At 33.3% G+C, this 21,059-nt stretch overlaps 5 long non-coding RNA genes across 5 annotated transcripts; 3 read left to right on the top strand and 2 right to left on the bottom strand.

The window, feature by feature from the left end:
- Positions 1 to 1,607: 1,607 nt before the first annotated feature.
- LOC144361796 (uncharacterized) lies at positions 1,608 to 3,765 on the bottom strand. The gene is made up of 3 exons (XR_013422459.1): positions 3,693 to 3,765; positions 2,744 to 2,838; positions 1,608 to 1,787 (listed from the first exon to the last, which is right to left on the bottom strand). It is a non-coding gene; the product is annotated as an uncharacterized LOC144361796 (long non-coding RNA).
- An 839-nt stretch (positions 3,766 to 4,604) lies between these two features.
- Positions 4,605 to 5,968, top strand: LOC100367848 (uncharacterized). Its single transcript, XR_438538.2, has 3 exons — positions 4,605 to 4,657; positions 4,959 to 5,129; positions 5,791 to 5,968. It is a non-coding gene; the product is annotated as an uncharacterized LOC100367848 (long non-coding RNA).
- A 34-nt stretch (positions 5,969 to 6,002) lies between these two features.
- Positions 6,003 to 7,516, bottom strand: LOC144361793 (uncharacterized). The gene is made up of 3 exons (XR_013422457.1): positions 7,396 to 7,516; positions 7,009 to 7,078; positions 6,003 to 6,231 (listed from the first exon to the last, which is right to left on the bottom strand). It is a non-coding gene; the product is annotated as an uncharacterized LOC144361793 (long non-coding RNA).
- Positions 7,517 to 8,909: 1,393 nt separating this feature from the next.
- Positions 8,910 to 10,706, top strand: LOC102803825 (uncharacterized). Its single transcript, XR_438537.3, has 3 exons — positions 8,910 to 8,987; positions 9,634 to 9,806; positions 10,376 to 10,706. It is a non-coding gene; the product is annotated as an uncharacterized LOC102803825 (long non-coding RNA).
- A 6,277-nt stretch (positions 10,707 to 16,983) lies between these two features.
- Positions 16,984 to 20,569, top strand: LOC144361798 (uncharacterized). The gene is made up of 4 exons (XR_013422461.1): positions 16,984 to 17,094; positions 19,344 to 19,392; positions 19,945 to 19,977; positions 20,267 to 20,569. It is a non-coding gene; the product is annotated as an uncharacterized LOC144361798 (long non-coding RNA).
- Positions 20,570 to 21,059: the final 490 nt, after the last annotated feature.

The following is a 21,059-nucleotide window of genomic DNA, read 5'->3' as shown; positions in this document are numbered from 1 at the left end:
TGTCCCTTAATAGGTTTAATTTAATGACCTTGCATTAATGTCACCATTAGTTGTTCGTGAATATAACAAATTAATATGACTTCAAAAGTGTCTTCTTGTCTTCAAAAGTGTCCTGCAGTAGTTTTAGTTTATTAAATTATGCACCATTAGTTGTTCGTGAATAGAACACATTAATATGACTTCAAAAGTGTCCTCTAGTCTTCAAAAGTGTCCCCTAGTCTTCAAAAGTGTCCCTCGATAGTTTTAGTTGAATGATTTGAATTTATTTCAACATTAGGTGTCCGTGATTCAATTAATATGACTTCAAAAGTGTCACGCAGTAGTTCTAGTCTAATAACTGTCTTCATCTCACCACTAGGTGTTCGTGAATAGAACAAATTAGCATGGCTTCAAAAGTGTGCCTCAATAGTTTTAGTTTGATAATTTGCTTTTACTTCACCCATAGGTGATGGTGAATAGAACAAATTAATATGACTTAATAGTTTTAGTTTAATAACTTTGCCTTCATGTCTATTTTAATTGTTTGTTTCGTGAACAGAACAAATTAATATGACTTCAAACGTGTCATTATGTCTTCAAATATGTTCCTCAACTGTTTTGTTTAATAACTTTGCCTCCCAATGTTGATTATTATTCGACGATTCATTGAATTTCGCACGTACTTTGAATTTATACCACACATACGTTCTGGATACCAAGTCGCGGTCCCCATCATTATCCTTTATTTATTTATTTATTTATTTATTTATTTATTTATTTATTTATTTATTTATTTATTTATTTATTTATTTATTTATTTATTTATTTATTTATTTATTTATTTATTTATTTATTTATTTATTTATTTATTTATTTATTTATTTATTTATTTATTTATTTATTTATTTATTTATTTATTTATTTATTTATTTATTTATTTATTTATTTATTTATTTATTTATTTATTTTTATTTATACAATACGTATGAAATTGTCATATGTCTCAATAATGTTCAAAGGTTGTATCTTGTTACTTAAATTCTGTAAACAAAAATAAATTTTGTTTCTACATGTATGTGGCGAACACAGTGACATGTGTGACATGAGCGCGGCCGGTAACATTTACATGATACAGAATACAACGCAATATGCCACAGGATACACCACATAAAATAATTGTAATACGCCCGCAAAAATCAAGGCGAGGCTATAACATGCTATCATATAAAAAAAGATTGTTTTTAATTGCAATGTGTGTCATAGCAACGCTACCATGGTAAAGGACGCGATTTATAGGAAAGATGTGTTACAATACTTATTTTATATAAACACGATTATTAATCAGTATTAATCAAAATTGCATTCTTATGTATCCACTGGGCACCTTGATATGCATATGTTTCCTTGTGAGAGAAATCGGACTGTTATTGATTACAAATAGTCACATATTTACTTTAAAGTAATAGCGCCCTCGGGCGTGCCGAAATAGGAATTATTTATTTGAATTTATTTGATTGCATATGCGTAGTAGTGCCTAACTATTTTGAAAGTTAGTGACAATATTCTTGCGCATTTTGTAGAGATCCATTATATGTGAATAATCAGTAATATTAATTGACAAATCGTAATGAGATTTTACAATAATTTATTAAATGCTTTTTCGTACACTTTTCGTACATTATACAATTATAAATTATTCTATGTGCAGCTTTTTTGGTGTTCCTCCAAGAGTTCTTTTGTAATCAGTCTGTGGTATGTGGTAATCAGTATGTGGTACACCACGTCTCTGTGTTTTGAACCCATTCTTGCTAAAAGACGAAACAAAAGTGTTAGAGTTGGAAACTTAATGCATAAATATATAATAAACGGTACAGCTGCAAAATAAACATGACTGCACTAAATAATCCATGTTGACATTGAAAGTAAATTTAGTCTGCGATAAGCAATGTAGTACGTGACCTGATTAAATTATGCTAAAGAACTAGACACTTGTTTTAGTCCCTCAAATAGTCAAATTCTCTCCATTCATTATGTCAACTGTCCCAAGCATCATTCTTACACAGATCAGTAAAAACAATAGAGGCGATAAAAGGTCTATTTGAGTGGCCAGAACGAAGATTTTCCGCGAGAAAGGAAATCATGACTCGGACAAAATCGCGAAACATCCACATATTAAGCAAGACATGCTCACTCTTTTATAAACACATGATATAACTTAATATATACCATGCAGTTCATATTTCCTTCTTTTGCTGATTCGGCTATGCAGTATATATATACTTGGTATGTTTGTTTTGTACTTGTAGATTGTCATCAGTCGTTTGTTTTGTGTTCTTTGACTTGCAAATTTTCTTAAACTATTTCACATGTCATTTTCACGTTTGTGGCAGTGAATGCTTAACTTGGATCCTAAAAATATATACTAGTAATTATAACAGTGGTCGCGAACAGTTTTCATATATACGCTCTTAATCACCAACCCGCAAAAAATGTTAGCCACAATAATACAAAGATTTACAGTAATTCATATAAATATCTGATAACCTTTGATAATGAAACACTTTTCTGAGAATCAATTATTTACTAATGTATGAAGCATCAAGTCAAGTCAAGAGTAATTTACTAGCAACAGACATTGTTCAATATAAGTCAACCCATTAATAATTATTGAACAATCAATAGTACTTAGCAGCACACATATATATAACGCATAAAGGAAGGTTACATTTCAAGTGAAACATCGTAATTAATACGGTAATCTTACCCAATGTATGGTGCACGTACCGGGCGGTGTGTGTGTGTGGGGGGGCATGTATATTATCCACACACAAGATCTGTATAGTGATGGCTCGGCGCATTCTGAATATAATATGTTTTACAAAAAATATGTATATCAGGAAAGTCAGATAAACAAAGAAACACATCGTTTGCTGAGAACATATTCGTTGAATAACATTTGCATATAGTGGTATGTGTAATTATGGATCTTCATAGATTTTTCAAGTAATACTTCAATATAATGTGCATTCATTTGTTTACATCTTATAATTCTATTTATTTATATTCAATGAAGCAATTGATGAGCTGAAGTTATACTGAACAACAAATGTAATACCGTTTTTCAGGTTCCACTGAATTATCTAATTAACACCCCAAGTGTGTTTCAAGTTATACATAAAACGTGTATTTAACAACTCGCTTTTTACTGTGGGTTCAATGTGTTTACACAAAAAAATATATATTAGATAATGGCACTTATTGGAAAAAAATCGAAAACCCGGTTACTTGTAAATTGTTCATTTTGACCGAAAGATAATAATATCAAATATAAAACTACTCGTTATTTAAGGCAAAATAACATTATTATACACAAAATAAAATGATGATAACGACGAATATTACTTGTATGGTGTTACGACGCGAAGTTTTGACCCCTCTTATTTATTGTAATTAACTTTACTGTTTCATTGAACGTATTTTAACTGAGAATAACCATAAATGACAGTAAGAAAAGGTCGAAAACGGCGGCAAATGTTTGAATGTTGAATCTGTCTGGGACAATCCTAGCAAATGCATCGATAAGACCTTACGCGGGTTTTCAAGTGAGATCAACAATTAAAATGTTGGTGGATAACGACAGATGACTGAAAAAGCCAGCCAGCAAAAAGAATTGCTTCAATCGAACAACTTTGAAATAATTATAGTAAACTTACTCGTACGCGTTATTCAAAGGGTACTGCTTCAACTGTACCGTTCAGACAATAATCACATTTAGGCCATATGACTATTCAATCCACTGCTTATAAAATAAGCTAATTAGTGAAGTAAATGGCTTTCCGCCGCAATTATTGTACATTTTAAAACTTTAATATGTAACAGAATATGTAAATATATGCACATGCTGTCAAAATGTAGTTTCATCATTAGTGCTGTCAGGAAATAAGTTTATCTTGTAATTATTTCATAATTACACACATGAAATTAAATCTGATAACTTAATAATAATTAATAATAATTTGACAGCATTGTAACAGGAACGATAATACGATACTCCTAAAATTGATTACTTGTAGATATTGGTGATTTTTTTCTTAGATATATTTCAATATTGTCCAATCAAAAACATAATAAATACATAAATTTTCGATTATCTCCTAAATGCGACTATTTAGGTTCGAATGTAAAAAAAAAACCTTGAGAAGTTGTAAACTGCATGAAATGCAATAGAACAATTATTCATTTGTCTGTTAAGTCAATATTAGCGAAATACATAGTAAACTGAAAACGAAAAAATGATTCATATTGAGAAAATAAAATAAATTTGAAGTTAGCTCTGCGTGAATGGGAAAAGATTATATTATTGGAGAACACTCAGGAGAACATGTCACTAAATAGGACCCGTCACTTCTCATTGGCCAATAACGTAATATTTTCCCAAACTTTTTTGCAATTTATTGATCAGTACGTTCAGGAATAGATGGATTATCATTGTGACGAATAAGTGGAATCCTTGTATATGACAACGGTGATTAACCATGACTTTGAAATTAGGCAAATCAATGTGTCAGATGAATGACCCGCCCTTACAGGAAAATTAATAGATGTATTATTATTATATATTCCCCATGCAGATACGGTAAAGCATATAACAGACTATCATCGGTGGTACGTTCGAAAGGTATGTAGTTTTAAGCTTATTTGTAAAGATTTTTGCATTAAAATGCACTTGATCGTTCATCAAAGTTTATTTCAGCTACCTAAAATTTTACTAATTTAGAAATCAAATGTAATTTTATATTTATCGACAGTCTAGGAGTTCGTTCATTAGGCTGATGTGATCTCATGCCGACTAGGGTTGAAAGGAAACACGGTTACGACCTATACCTTCGACGAATCTGGTGGATGACGCCAGAAACTCAAATTGCAGAATTAAATAACTCACTTCCAATAACAACTTTTACTTTCTCTTTTACAAACAGCGAAAAATAACACTTTGTCAAGATGAAAAACGTAACAGGGGTGTGTGTGATGGTAATACTGGTTGTAGCTTTGTGGATCGACACAGCTACAGCTATTAACTGGGGTCGTACGATGACTTTGGGATCTCGTGTGGTGGGTCGGAGAAATGAACAAGATGCAGTCAGAAGCGGGTAAGTACAGACGATTAGTTCGTATTTGTCATGTGAAGAGAGACGTTTTTGAAAAACACGTTTTCACGTTTATCTTTAATTATGTCTTTGGTTGTTTTATGGTTATTTAAAACACATTTGTTCAAATGCTGATTGCAATTAGAAATACAACGTATCTTCCGGGTTTACACCTTATTTTCAAGGAACGCAATCCCAAAATTCAACAACAAATCGGTATTTTGTGGCCACTCTGCGAATTATGTGTTTAGTCGATCCACATCCCATGCTTCAATGCACAAAAACAGTATAAACGCTGCAAAGTTACACACGTTTGCGTCTGAATAATTACCATATTGGATTTGACTGATTGACTGTACAGTATTTGATGTTTTTATCTGATTGATAAAAAATGTGTTTGACAGTGTCTCACATTTTGTTTGTTTTCTTGCATCATGCGAATTATTGCTGTGTTTATAAATTTCGATTAATTCAAGTAATTACAGCTATTTTCATTAATTCGAGATTTCTACTTTACGCAATTACTAGTAAGTCCTACTAAATTAGTTTCATTTATTAAAATTAGTAAATTGTCATTGATTATAATAATATTGCAATTCAAAGACACATACCCCAACTGTACGTTTTTGAATAGATTAAAAATTCTTTTAATTTACATTTACAGAATGAAAAATACAGAAAGAGCCCAACTTCATGCTAGAGAAACTGCTCATCGTATTCGCGGACGCAAGACATAGTATTTTTCAACTGTGTGATTATAAACAGTCGCAATGTATACGTCTAACATACACGTATATATGATGAAATAAAATGTTATCGTATTTATACGATATCTGATAAAATGTGTTCAAATCAATCATTTCCTGAGAGAGAATATTGAATTATTTAGTTTATTCATATTGCACATCTACATGTAAATTACATACGAAGCGTGGAATATTTCAGCTATAAGAGACACCTTTGTTCAATGAGAATCAATAGGAGTTGGCGCGATATCGCATACAGCGAGTTTAAATCGTTAGGAATCATGTTGATGGACCCTATTTAGCCGCACTTTTTATGAATTATTTCTTTGCATATTATCGCCAGAGACAGTGATATGTTTCTGGAATAAAAAAAAAACGTTAAATAAATTTATGACTGTGAGACGTTTATGAGTACATATTACCAGCGATCGAAGAATGAATTTTCGTTAAACCGTGAGTTTGTGACAGATCTCGCAAATCGGTAGAGCTGGAGTATTCGGCTTAACATAGGGTTACAAATAAATGCTAATGTGCAAAACACAGTATCAACAATCATAATATAACCTAATAATTGATTATATGCAGAATTATATGCTAAGTGTAGAAAACACCATGGGGCGAAGTGGGTGTGGCAAGGGCTTAAACCGAAAAAAACAACCCGTGGTGTTATTCACTTGTACACTGGCTGCTCTAATTTACTCGGCAATCCCAACAAATTCTCAACTCTAATTTTTGCCATCTATTGACAATGACCACCCAACAGAATTGATTGCACCTGTTTTACGACTTATGACGGTTTAAAATAACTCCACCCTATAACAACTATAATTTCGGGGCAGATGCTAGGAAATTTACAGTTCGAAACTATGGCCAGTACTACCTAGATTGGCGCAGTCGGGCGATTAACTTGTTTTTGAAGTTTAAATAAAATACAAAAATTCGCGAAATGGAGGTGTCAGCACGATATTACAGGGGATTTCGCGCTAACACCTACATTTCGCGAATTGTTTTTATTTTATTTAAACTACAAAAACAAATTACTCGCCCCGACTGCGCCAGTCTAAGTACTACCATGTCTTCATTAATGGAAGAAATCATCAGCTGCGACGCGGTGCCGTCGCTGATTGGCTACTTACGCTGTTATTCACTTGCTCGGTGTATATTTCATCATTTTTGCAATTCCAATGTTACAGTATTGTATATGAGCTGAAATTTACAATATTAACAATTAATTACGTTTACATTGGAATATAATATATTATTTCAGTATATTTGTACAAAGGTTCATAGATTAATTGCAGAATTGACCAGCCTGTTTGAGTAGATAATACCGCGTTAGGATACACAGTAAAAACAATCTATCAGCAGTATTTATTTATAAAGATTGTGCTTTAAAATAACCTAGGTTGGTATCTATTTATTGTAAATAGTAAATATAATACCTAACAGTATTATCGATATCACTTTCGTATTTCCGTAACACAGTAGGAAGTTATGATATAATATTCGTCACTCCGACTTACCACGATCACTCGTGAAACGTTATATTACCAAAATATAACGTAGAGACAGTCAACTATGAAACATATACACGCACGTTTATATCATGACGTCCGCCATACTATATCATGGTTCCCACTAAACGTCGATTTATGGGGGTATTAATTTGCATTATTATTTTAATGTTATTGGAGGATTGCTAATAATTAGCCGTAAATAATTTGATCCATCATGAAATACCGGAATACATTTTTAATTGTGTTAATTAGAATGAAAATCAATTTCCTAACTAAATAATGAGGTCGGATATATCTTGTCCATTATCGTGCGATGAAGGTCGGTGTACGTGTTTCTGTTAAACCAAACTCGGACTGAACGCTGATGTAAGTTAATATTCGGTAGTAATGTACATAGAGATTGGCTTCATTTATCAAGTCATCCTTCAATGATCAAACCGAATCCACGTGGTCTGTAAAATTATATCAAAAACATGTGTAATTTTTAATATATTTGGAAGTGAAAAACCGGCGAGATCTCGTTGTGGTCGACAATGCCACGAGACTTGTTTTTCTCCTCTAAAATATAGTGGTGCATTCGCTCCTGTCATCGCGTTCACTGTGCCGTGGTATTAGGAACAGTAGACGCGATGAAGGAAGAAAATAAACATTATTCGGGGGACTGAAACAGGACTCTTGTGGCGCTCCTTCTCCCAATGAGCGATGTTACGGCGGTCATTCGCAAATACGATCATTTGCTCCCTACACCACAGCAAGTCAGAAAATAACAGTGATCAACTGTTGACTTTATCTACGCTCCTCCCGTTGCCATTCACATACTGTAATTATCTCTACACGAGGTAAAACTATCAATACATAATAAATATTCACAATGCAGGATTTAAATTTAAAAAAATGAGTTGCAAAAAAAATTGTGTACAGTTTTGTTATTATTTCAAGACCAATTGTATGAAATCAAGCAGCCAATCGTCCAAAATTCACGGTCTAAATCTCATTTAGCCCGTTGCAATATCTAGTGGCCATCATTTAAATGTGTTGTATCATAAGTAATATTTTTATGTAACAACTATGACTAACATGTTACCCAAATCACGTTGGAATCACGATAGTTGTGATTATTGTTTTATTTACAAATTACCTTTTTTCGCGCCAATGTAAAAAATAAGCATTCATGAAATGCAAAAATTATCATTAGGTTATATTGCAACATCCCCCCAATAGAACAAAAATACACAAAATATATTTGTCTTTGATATGTGATTTATGAAGTAAAACTGTGTCTCTCGCCATTATAGAAAAATATAGCAAATATAGGTGTCACCCAACATCTTCTAAAACAAGGAGAATCGTGTTCATTGTCGCTATAACTAATATTTTAACAAGTACAATAAAAATAATCATGCATCGATTATGAATAGTTATTTCCTTGTGTACGATTGTAGCAAAATTATTTTAATTATGGTTAACGATTCATAATTGATTCATAATTTCCTGTCAAATGCGGGTTCAAGTAGTCCTATAAATTTACAGTGATGCTACACGAGAACTGACAACACCACAGCATAGAAGTTAACAGATAGAGATAAACAGCGCTCTAGGTAAGTGATACTGTAGAATACTATATTTTCGATTGGAATTTATTTTCGCTGAAGGGCTGCTTCAGTGAAATCAAAATACAGCGAATATACTTTTTTTCTTATGTCTCACATTCAACTTATCAAAATTCAGTTAAAAGAAATTTCGCACAAAACACCCAAAAAACCTTTACAGCAAAAATGTATTCCAGTATTCGATAAACATGTCATCCCAATAATCACACTGGTAATATAACCTGTATGATAATATTTCTAGTTGTATAGATAATTAAAAATACTTTATTTTATTTGAAATCAGGCCTTGAAAGGTGAAATATTTATAAAATATGCTATCTAACGTTGTGTCGCAAGTGTTATATGTATGTATATAGCCATAAAAGACCATTTGCAGGTTCTAGTGTGTACGTCCGATTACGTCAAATCAGAATCTTTTAGGCTCGTTCGAGGTTGATTTACGATCCGCGATCCGCATATAAATTGATATATATCGAGATCCTTTGGTTAAGATACATTTCTGGAGGACTGTTTTTTTTTTCTGATAACAGACCTAACTTACAATATGATGCACCAAAATGGTGGACTTAACTATACATAAAGAAGAAAATGGAACACTGACACAATAATATATATGTGCCTTCCATTTTTTCAGACGATACACGCCAACATGAGGCAGGCACTATTGGTTCTTTTTGTACTACTGGTGGCGTCATCTTTGTGCTTTGAAAGTGTCGACGCCATGTGGAATATATTCACCCAACAGCACAAGGGACATGGTCGACGTTCTGTTGAAAAAAACCTACACAGTCGAGGGATGAACCAAATGTAAGAATACTTGTGTATATATTACCAATCAATCCAAACATATGTTTAAATAAAACAACAACGTTTTAGTTGTTTTATTTTATTTATTTTATTTTATTTTATTTATTTATTGAAAAGATCCAGTTACTTGTGAATTTGGGCAACTGTAAAATAATACACCACAAAACTTTTTTGGAAATTCGCCTAAACGCTTACATTGTCAGTCATGGGAAATTAATTAGTGGTATGAGACCTAAAATCTGTCAGTCAATCAAACCGACCATCTATGCACTAGGGTCAGATCACAATAAATGATTTACGCATAGTGCATATTAAATGGATGTGATTGGTCTCATGAAAATAATAGCAAGTTCGACGAGGAGATAATGATAGCCATCTACTCGCGGGCCGTATTATAAATTAAAATGAAAATCATCTTTTTTGTTATTTTGCGTAGATAAAAACAAGCACAACTAGGTGAAGATAACGAAATATAACATTAACAAATAAAACAAATAAAACACAGTATCATAACAGCATAACAATGGAGTCGGGCCATTTCGTAAATATCTGTTCTTTCTTTATTCCAGGAAAACAAAACAGTGGAGGGACAGCATTGCAAGACGTAAAAGAAATCAGACGTAACTGCAACTTTGTTTGTGAATTGATCAATGCCGCTCAGTAAACGTACCCGACCTATTTTTATTTTTCACACAGGAATTTAAAATGTAATAGATACGTGTAGTATATTATTTGTAGTTTTCACGTGCACGTGATAATCTGTTAGATGACGTCAACAATATGTAGGCTCATTCGACGTGTGTTAACAAGATGCAAGTGCTATTTTAATGATTTCAACGACGAGCTGCGTCGAGTTGACAACAATGACGATTTGAATAAATACGATATTCGGACAAATTATGAGCATATCGTACATGGTGCATATTCTTGTGTATAAAATATATTAAATTTGCCGAACACGTTTTACTAAATTGGAGCTGTAAATATTACAAGATTTTTTTCTATTATTGACTGTAATGCACTCTAAATGTTGTAGTTTGTTTTTGTTCGTTGCGTCTATAATCTACTGCAGTACCCATAATTGTGTCGGGTAAAATTACTTCTAGGTGTAGATCGTGATTCATGATTCCCCAGGCTGGTGAGTTTGTTGGTGGTGTGCGATTGCTTCACTGTTTGTAGAACAGACCGCCTGTTGAGTTCTTCGGGCATTTCGATGAAATAATCGCCTGATCATTCCCGATTTATCACTGATTTGCCTCACTTCGATACAGACCAAATCTGTCAGACGAGAACGCAGTTGAGCAACCATTTAGGATGAATCAGCGTCTTCTCAATAAAGATGTTCATAACATGGAAAGGAGAAGGGCCTCCTACCTTCCATATATATGTTGATACTAGAATATTCTTGAACCTAAAATTCCGTGGTCGTTACCGACAGTCCTCTGTGAGGGGTATAACGAATCCGTTTTTATAGTTGTTTTGATTACCGACCGCCAAACATTGAATCGTTCGACGGGAGGGATCGATTTTATGCAATGTTCTAAGTTCACTTCCACCATAGACATAATATTCTGTCTGATTATAACGAGAGAGCGAGACATTACAAAGACTACATGCGCCACACAGTTCGTGTTTTACCAAGGACACCACTTTTATTTTCATGAAAGGGATCAATTGAATTGGATTGATGCTAACTCGTTCTAAGAATGTCAGCAAAAAACAAACAAAAAAAAAACAAAAAAAACAAACAAAAAAAACTGACAATACATTTACGCAGTAAAACGTAACATATGCTGAAAAAGGATAGGATACCCCAGACTAGGTAGCACTTAATCTATCTAGCCCATATAATAGGACTTAAAATATGAAAATGATTATGTAAATTAACAGTATGCGAAATCGATAATTTGCGTGATTGTTTGTCAGGGATAATTGTTTGAGTTTAATGAGTTGTACACTTTTATGAAATTGAAGAAAATGCTTTAAATCGAAATCACAATCCAAGATTTTGAATCAACAAATGATAGTTTTTGTTAATTGCTGATGTCATATTCAAACAAACAACACTATATAATTCTTTCGACAACACGTACTTTTTAATCCAACTATGTCCAAAAAAAAACTATTTTCCTAAAAAGCACCAGCGACTGTTTTGCTTGAGGGCGTGATGTATAGGAATGGCGTAAATAAATATAATCAACTCATAATTGCAAACAATATTCTGTACACTAAATTAAACAGTGTATTATTTGGTCTTTGTAATGCAAGTTTTTATTTGTATTTGATGGATGCCACTCAATTCGTTCATCACTACTCAAAGAAGTTCACACTTTGTGTTACATGTAACAATTTTGGACTAATTCAGAAGATAAATATTTTGATATATATACCCAAAAAGATAAATATTTTGATATATATACCCAAAAAGATAAATATTTTGATATATATACCCAAAAAGATAAATATTTTGATATATATATACCCAAAAAGATAAATATTTTGATATATATACCCAAAAAGATAAATATTTTGATATATATACCCAAAAAGATAAATATTTTGATTTGTTTCCTGTACAACTAGGACCTCGACTGCAACGTCACTGCTTCTACATTTGGTTACCTTTGCTTACATAGGGACTAAGCCATAGTATAGTGACTGAAAATACATTTTCACAGTTTAAACTAGGAAAAAAACAAACATCAATCAACATTATATTACCCATACCCATATATAACAATAAACACTAAAATGAAAAAAAAAAATGAAAAAATATCTTTTTAAGTGTTAGGTATTGTAACGTATTGTCACCCCGTATAACAATGCCTGGATAATAGGGAGCAAGTAAGACTAGATGCAACCCGGTTCGATGCTAAAGTGCAAGTGATTTATTTATAGCAATGACCATGATTCATGCGCCAGAGTAATTTTGTTACTAATATTATAATATCTAACCTATCTATCCAGTCTAAACATTAACTTATGCAACTTTAAATCCGGTTTTCCGAGCGAGGAATGTGGCTAAAATTGTAATTGGAGCTCAATGGAAGGTGCGCTAAGATGATGTGTCGGTATTCTTTTCTTTTACTGTACAATGTTTGTGGTAAGTGTGAAATTGAAAAAAGAACTATAATGACAGCTAAATAATTGAGAAAACATGCAAGGAAAGATGAAAAACAACGTTCGAACATAGGACGCAATTTCATGTTACCACCATCCAGGCGATCATTGTGGCAGCAGTCGTTACCTGAACTTTTGAAATATTCCCAAAGACTAATTTTGCGTGTATCAATGCTTAGTCAATGTAAATACGGTGTTTGATAATGATAAAAGAACACATGTGTCATGTCCGCGTATATATGATGTACATTGAATTGAGTCAGTCCTTAAAAAGTGCGATATTTCCTGTATGCAATGCGTATATTGGATAGAGGTCATTTCTTCGAAAACTGTGATACTTCCTTATATATCACAGTGTATATTGGATGGATCATAATGTTGAATGGTGTAGACACTTATGCGCTTGAAGAGTGTGGGACTGTGATAATCACTCCAATATTTCAATATTTCAACTTTAAAGTTAAAATAGATTTGCTGTTGAATGCCGCAAGAAATCAACATATTTATAATTCATAGGAGGGTATTATATGTTCAGCAACGGTCATTATGTATGCAAATGGTTGGGACTTTTCATACCCACGTTTCATAACAACTTACGTAACCAGCTATTATTTTAAAAGCTGTGAATATATAATATAATATAATATATGCAATATTAAATTTGTAAACCTACAACATCAGGTTTATTGACCTCGTTTAGCTAAGTTCGAGTTATAAAAAATAAGAATTAAATTAAATCTGTTGTAGGGTTACTCATGAGATACATGTTACAACTATGGTTCAGTTATATCCGTATTACAACAACTGAAAATACTATATACTGGTTTGAATTACAGTTTAACGCTATCAAAACTCTCAGTAATATTTTTAGAATACAAATTTCTTTAAAAAAAATGTAATAGACTTTTTTGGATTTGAACATTGGTGACTGGCACGAGGAACAAATCGCAAAAGCAACATCTTACGTAATTATCTCCTGCAACACCCACCTCTTCCGGGCATACAACAGTATACGAGCTACCCGCAACAATACATAGAGCAAACATGAAAATACAATGTAGAAATATCTACAGTGTAGAACGACTAAGCTGGTGTACATATACATATGTATGCCTAGAAAGGTTTATATAGACACATTTGAGATAATGTAGTACGATAAACGCGCCATGTTTATGTGTCAGTCGAAGTGTAGTGACCATTGCGGGAATTCCACGGAATACCATTTAAACATTTAAAAACAAATTAGAAATAACTAAAGTGTAGAACGACACAGCTGTTGTACATATACATGTATGCTTTACGTAATTCATATAGACACATCTGTAGTACAGACATATGGTGTGATAAACGTATCGTAGAATTTATATGTCACGTGATCAGATGTGGTTATCCATAAACAATTTGATCATGCTTTCGCCAAGCCTTGCCTTGCGTCATTGTAAAGAAAAATCCAATGAGAAGCCTGATAGTATTCTATCATATGGGTGTCCACTTAAGGTCCGACCATGTGATTCTTATTTCATTTTCACGTTTGGATGAATATATTTTTACTGGCTTGGCATATTGGACCCTATTAAATTGCTGTCCAGTCTGCTGTATTTATTTTTCAAACGTACATTTTATAATATGTGATTGAAAATCCAAATTCACCCAAATATTTAAAAATGATGTTAATATTTGTGGATTATACTGTAAAACACATCTTGTTAGCTAGTATGTTATTTTAGCTAATTTAGCTACTAATCCGTAAATTCAAGATGTCCCTTATTTAAAAATAAAGTATATTCTCACAATGAGATGCTGACTAGTGAAATGAAGAGTCTGTTAATTCTTGAATTCAGCCAGATTCGCCTAAATGGCATGTAGCTATTTCAACGTGTTTTACCGTCTTGGCATAAGGACTCATCATTATCACATAGTAGCAAACATGCAAATTATTTCGTTTCATTCAATCGAAGACACAACAAAGTTCTGGGAATTTGGTTTACTGTTGACAAGAACACTACTACTTTAGCAAAACATCTAACTATGGTAAATCACGCATATTGTATTATTTTAATGGCAGTCATCATGTAATATAAGTAAATGAATTAGTCATGCACATTTGTACTAGTAGTAGCTTGCCGTCATTGATTTACTTAGTTTAGTTTGATTTAGCGAATCATAACCGGGATTGGACGTTCAATACAATACACCACATTTCAAAAGGTCCTCGGAAAATGTCTTTTCAACATTGCTCTTAACATTAAATTATCCAAATTTTATCTAGAAATAATAAATCAACCCATGGTAAGGGGTAAGTTGCTTCGTTGCAATCAAGACAAATTACAAGCAGATACGCCACGTGCCTATGACATCATTATGTGCCTTAACATACATGCCATGACGATCTTATTTTAGATAAACAAGTAAGTGCTTATACTTACTTGTTTTAGACAATTTTAATGTTCTGTTGACGACCATGGTTATTTATCTTTCTAACTTGCAAGGCATATCTTATAATTAAAACTGAATATTACGTAATACTGCATTTTAATGGAACAAGTCTTGCATATTCTACTGCCAAGTTTAAAACCCGACAATGTTGCTCTGTGTCTTATATTGCTATATTGCTATCATGCTATCTGTTTTAGTCATCGATACTAATGTAATACTCTTTTCGAAGGGTTCAGTCGGGGGAGGGTGGATGTGATTGATCTGCGGCCAGGGGATCTGAAGTCACCGGGGTTGAGGATGAGGGGGAATCACTCACTCGACTTGGCTGCTTGAGTACCGGGGTCACGGCGCATGTGTCGTGAGGTCAGTACGCATATATACACATTCACACAAGGCTTCGATACGAGACACGTTGTTGCTGGTTTCGCACTTGGTCTATTGCAACTGGACTACTTATACTATACTGCGATCTACTGAATACCTAAGTTATGGAAGCGGGTTGATTCTCTGGTAGTTGGTTGTTGTTGTGCCTACCGACGTGGACTTAATGTAGATAAGATTCGACCCCTATGAATGAGATTGTCACTCCTTATAAAGGGAATCCTTATGTAAATTAAGTTGAGAGTGTCAATTGCTTGTTTCTTTTGTTTTTTTGAGAATGTATTGTATGTCAGTAGCGTGTCTGGTGATAAACTCACAATTATTTGATATGTCACTAACATGTTAAAAGGTTTTGGGGAATTCGTATTAATTTGATTTATTTGTTGTGTCGTAGGAAAACCACGCTAGCCAAATGTCAATTGTAAACGTATTGTTTTGGTACACGCAGCACGTGTACATAAAGGTGAATGCCGACAGCATTATTCTGATTGAAACATGTGACATCAATTTTAATTGATATGTGAATTTAACCTCAGCTCGTATTTGGGCTATGATACTAATTTGGGATTCCAGTCGTTGGATGACTTTGTCTCATACGAACCGTAACAAAAGTTCCTAATTCGGGTGAAAAATGTCTTTCCATGCACTAAGTAAGGAATTCTATCATACTAAAGACTAGTATAGACGAATAAATTGCATTGGATGTGTATTACTATATAAGAGATATGGAGTTTAGCCAAGAACTACTGCCACGTAAAATTACTGACATCCCAGGGAAGTGTGGATGATATTCGAGAACAGATCAGCAAATTCAGGAGATCAAATATCAAATTGGAGACTAGTGTATCGACAACAACGTCTAGCTATTTTTGAATAGTTACTTTGGGCAACAGTTACCAAAGATTAGCTATTATATAACACTTTACACTGATGGGTCCATTGCAGAGTTGTAAGATAACTAGACGTTAAATGCAAATGGTGTAATTGAAACATGGTATGTTGGTCTATCCACTAATAACGCATTGGCTGACATACATTCTAAGATCACGCATATGCACAATACATGTATTGTGCGATTCATAAAACGATCGAATATTTCATAATATCAATGCTTTCCACCCACAATATTATACAACAAACATGGACATCTCTCTTTGTATTTAAATCTGTCAATATTTACGGCGGCGTGTAACGTAACCATGTGTTAAAATTAAATAAGCTGTCTACACATTGAAAACGTTCTACATGTATATTTAATAGCCCAGCCTCCCTACATTGTAAGTACTCAGACGTTGCTGCAGCTTGTAACAGGTAGTAATTTGACTCTCCCGCTCTACAAAACCAGTGCATTGTAAGTTGGACTTTTATTTGTGATAACAAAATATTATTTGATTGAATTTAACATCGAAATTTAAACGACTATTTATCTACGAATTCAAAAATCTTAACATTCCAGACGTATTTGTCTTGAAGGATTCATTTCGAACCCAAACAATTAAGAAATATTTGGACCCCACATTCCATCACCCATGGAAAGATTTCTTTACACATAGACTACAATCCGTAGGCGGCTCATTTCTATTTAACTGTGACTTCAGCATCGAATCTTTTCCTATAAATTTATCTAATTTTTACAAAGAAGCTTTTACGGCATGGAGCAAACTTCTACACCTGACTGGAAATAACCTATCTAGATTTATAATGTGGGAACATTCGCAACATATATATTGGAAATAAGTCAGTATATTACTCTAATATTAGCAACGGTGGCATCACATATATCAACGATCTTGTTACAAACGGCACGATAAAAACAGCAGCTGTTTTTCGGGAAGCTTATAATTTATCAAGTGTTGATTACTTTCGAGTCCTGGGAATTATTCATTCTACCCCCCCCCCCCCGGTTGAATTACAATCATACACGTACAGCCAATAGGAAACATTCACTGTGTATTTATATTGACAAAAAGTTTGTTCCAATCAGTGTTGTTTCTAAGTATACAATTAAACGACAATTGGGAAAATCGAAATACCAAAGCCCGACAAGTGCTAACAAATTTATGAATGATTTTGATATTCCCTTTTCGAGTTTGAGAAAGTTGTATATTTTACCATTTTATGTCACGATAGACACTAAATCACGAGAGTTTCAATTTAAAATTATACACAATATATTGTACTTTAAATAAATTCAGATGTCTTTAAATTTAATTCTCCAACGGTTGACAACCCTTTATGTGCTTTTTGTAAAGCTGAAAATGAAACAATGTATCATTTATTTTATCATTGTATCTTCTCCCGTAATTTCTGGACAACATTCTCGAGGTGGTTCCCAGAATGCATTCCAACAGATGGTATATCGAGTGTTCAGGATATAATACTTGGTTCAACGGAATTGTCCCAACTCACAAATCATCTTCTCATTCTTGGTAAAATACACTTGTATAAATGCAAACTGCAACTGATCAATCCAAATTTTAATATTTACATAACCATGGTCAAAGATATAAAAGAGATTGATATATTGATTGATCTGAAGACAGATACTAACATTGTTTGTATATATAGTACAAGATGAGTTTCGTGGTATTAATCAGTTTGCTATTTTCCATATGCTCCGCCTCGTTGACGGAGCACCAAGTTAAGCGTACGTACTCTCTGTGTTTCCCTATTAAAATAAATGATACTGATTCAATTAGTTGCCTTTGTTGTCTTCGACGGCAATTTAACAATATAGCTAGCGAATGAAATATTATTCAACATACACGTATCTAATCTGGCGAAACTTAATTACAAGTAAGCCTTTGTGATATGTATGCCTGATATTAATGTTTAATCTACCTAGACGGTCGTCATCACTCACTGTTTGAAAATGTGACAATACATTACATTACGTTTTTTTTATAACGGTTTAGAAGCAATGTAACACTAGTAATACTAAGAGTAAAATATCGGGTGGGAATATCTAAATCTCGTCAACAAAGAACATGAAATAAACACATTGTGCACTATTACACGTTATTCCAAAACCAATGGACTTCACATTGATTTTCGCGGGAACAGTCCTCAGCAGTATATTCTCTGATACAACGTTAACGAAAGCATACAATGACCTCAGAGACGTATGCATCAAATAAATACTATATTGAGACAATTTAGTGTTGTCAACCGCAAAATTGAAATATGACGTCCTCCACTCTTCGACGTCGTTTGGGAGAATCCTTGAGACTGTGAGATTTGAGTTTCTAAGACGTATCCAGTCTAATACGAAAAATGTAATCTGCATTGTAATCTTTGAGACTGTATGAGATTTGAGTGGCTAAGAAGAATCCAGTGTAGTACGAAAACATAATCTGGATTGTAATCCTTGAAACTGTATGAGATTTGAGTGACTAAAAAGGATCCAGTGTAATACGAAAAATATAATCAGGATTATATTTATTACGTATTAAGCTTACGATTAATAAACAATCCGTGTCGCGATAAAAGAAGGGGGTCACATGTCTATATGTATTATAGTCATATTAATTTAAGTATACTTGTTGTATTGTCGGCATTGCCTTTACATGTAATTGGTATACTGGTGTTGTATGCCCCAAGGGAGAAGTATGTGTTGAAAAATATAACTACGTAGGATATTGCTATCCCGGTGAGTACTATGTATTTATTTCTTTGATTTGCATTCAGTCAGATGGTGTGCGCGGTAGAACGTGAACCCAACACCATGCAGTAAAACGACACTGCTATTCATTGGCTTTTGGCTTGCATCAAAATAGTTTACCAGTTAGTTAAATAAGTTACATTATTACAATTCTAGTTATTTGCAGTTGTTGTAACAAATATGTAAGTAAACATATCTATAAGTGTACCTACAACATCGGCTTTAATCAGGACTCGTGTAGTAATTCTCATGAAAATGTAAGTTGTGAGCAAGTACGAAGAGCTCGTAAAGCGTTCTGTCCCATGGACATAAATTATCGCTATCAGTACATCATGTTACAATTAATGAATATGTTAAGTGTTGGAACCATTCATATATTTATGGTGTCGAGGCTGAATTGGTAACATGGTTCACTCAATTCGTAATTTGACGCTAATAACCACTTGCCGCGAGTAAAACAGAAACAGCCTTCTGATGCTGTACTTTTACAGACACACATATATAAAACTAGAACTTTCAAATACTATTTTCTGATTACAGAGTCTTATGTAGAAGCACAAAATGAGGAACAAGGTAAGAATTTTGTCATTGTTGCGTAATTTAGGTTCATAATATATATGTTTGGAACTTATAATTTTCTCCTTATCGTGGCACGATTTTGACCACTTATTTCCGAAATTATTATTTTTTCTAGGATATGGTTAGGTTAATATTATTTACAGACAAAATGAGTTCATATAAGTCATTGTTCTTCACAGTTATAAACTAATTAATTCCTTAATATGGTTTCCCATATGTCGAAATTTACCGTCTTTCTGCCGAGTACATCATTTACTAGTTTTAGTTGTTTTTTTTTTTACAGAGACGAATTTTGAGAAGATCAAACGATTAAAATTGACATTCTGGAAAATAATGAAGTCCGGGAATTGAAATCATTTCTAAAGGATTTATCATAATTCTTAGCCGCACAGTTTTAATTGATTTATATTTCAATAATGTCGTTATCGTAACATTATGTTAATGATGTTTGAATATCACCTGCAGTCGCATTATTAAATGATGTGATCATTGTAACCCAAATTATAGTTTCATTATGTAATAACATGTACCAATTCACATATTCACTCACGGCTTGCATAGTAGGAAATACACTTACGTTAAACAACCTCGAATAGTAAGTGATGTCTTATTCTCTATTCAAAAGATGGAAATCTAAAAGATGCACGCAATGTTGATATATTTTTTTTAAATAACGTATTGGCGACGAAATTGAAGTATGGTTTATCTGAAGCTAAACATTGGTGCCTGCACTAACGTTTCAAGACCACATATAAACACACTAAACTACATAATTTGGTGAAAGTCCCTCGTCTTTGCCTTGGATCCTAAACAAATTATCATGGAATACAAATGAAATACAAATGCCCGGAGGGGGGGGGGATTGGTACGAGAGGGCGCCCTCCAACTTGGATGAAATGTTTAGAAGTCCATCCACAGCCAGCGATTTCTTTACAGAATAATCCTCAACGAGTTCTACAAATGATTTATTGCATTCTAAAATATTTCAAATTGCACACACACACAGTGATTTCTCGAAATGCATACTACTAAGAAGTCACTTTGAAGAATAGTTTGCTCGTTTACACCCCATTCAT

Source organism: Saccoglossus kowalevskii, chromosome 15, assembly GCF_978046115.1.
Source record: "Saccoglossus kowalevskii chromosome 15, keSacKowa6.1, whole genome shotgun sequence".
Lineage (NCBI taxonomy): Eukaryota > Metazoa > Hemichordata > Enteropneusta > Harrimaniidae > Saccoglossus > Saccoglossus kowalevskii.
This window is presented reverse-complemented; position numbering and strand designations above follow the sequence as displayed.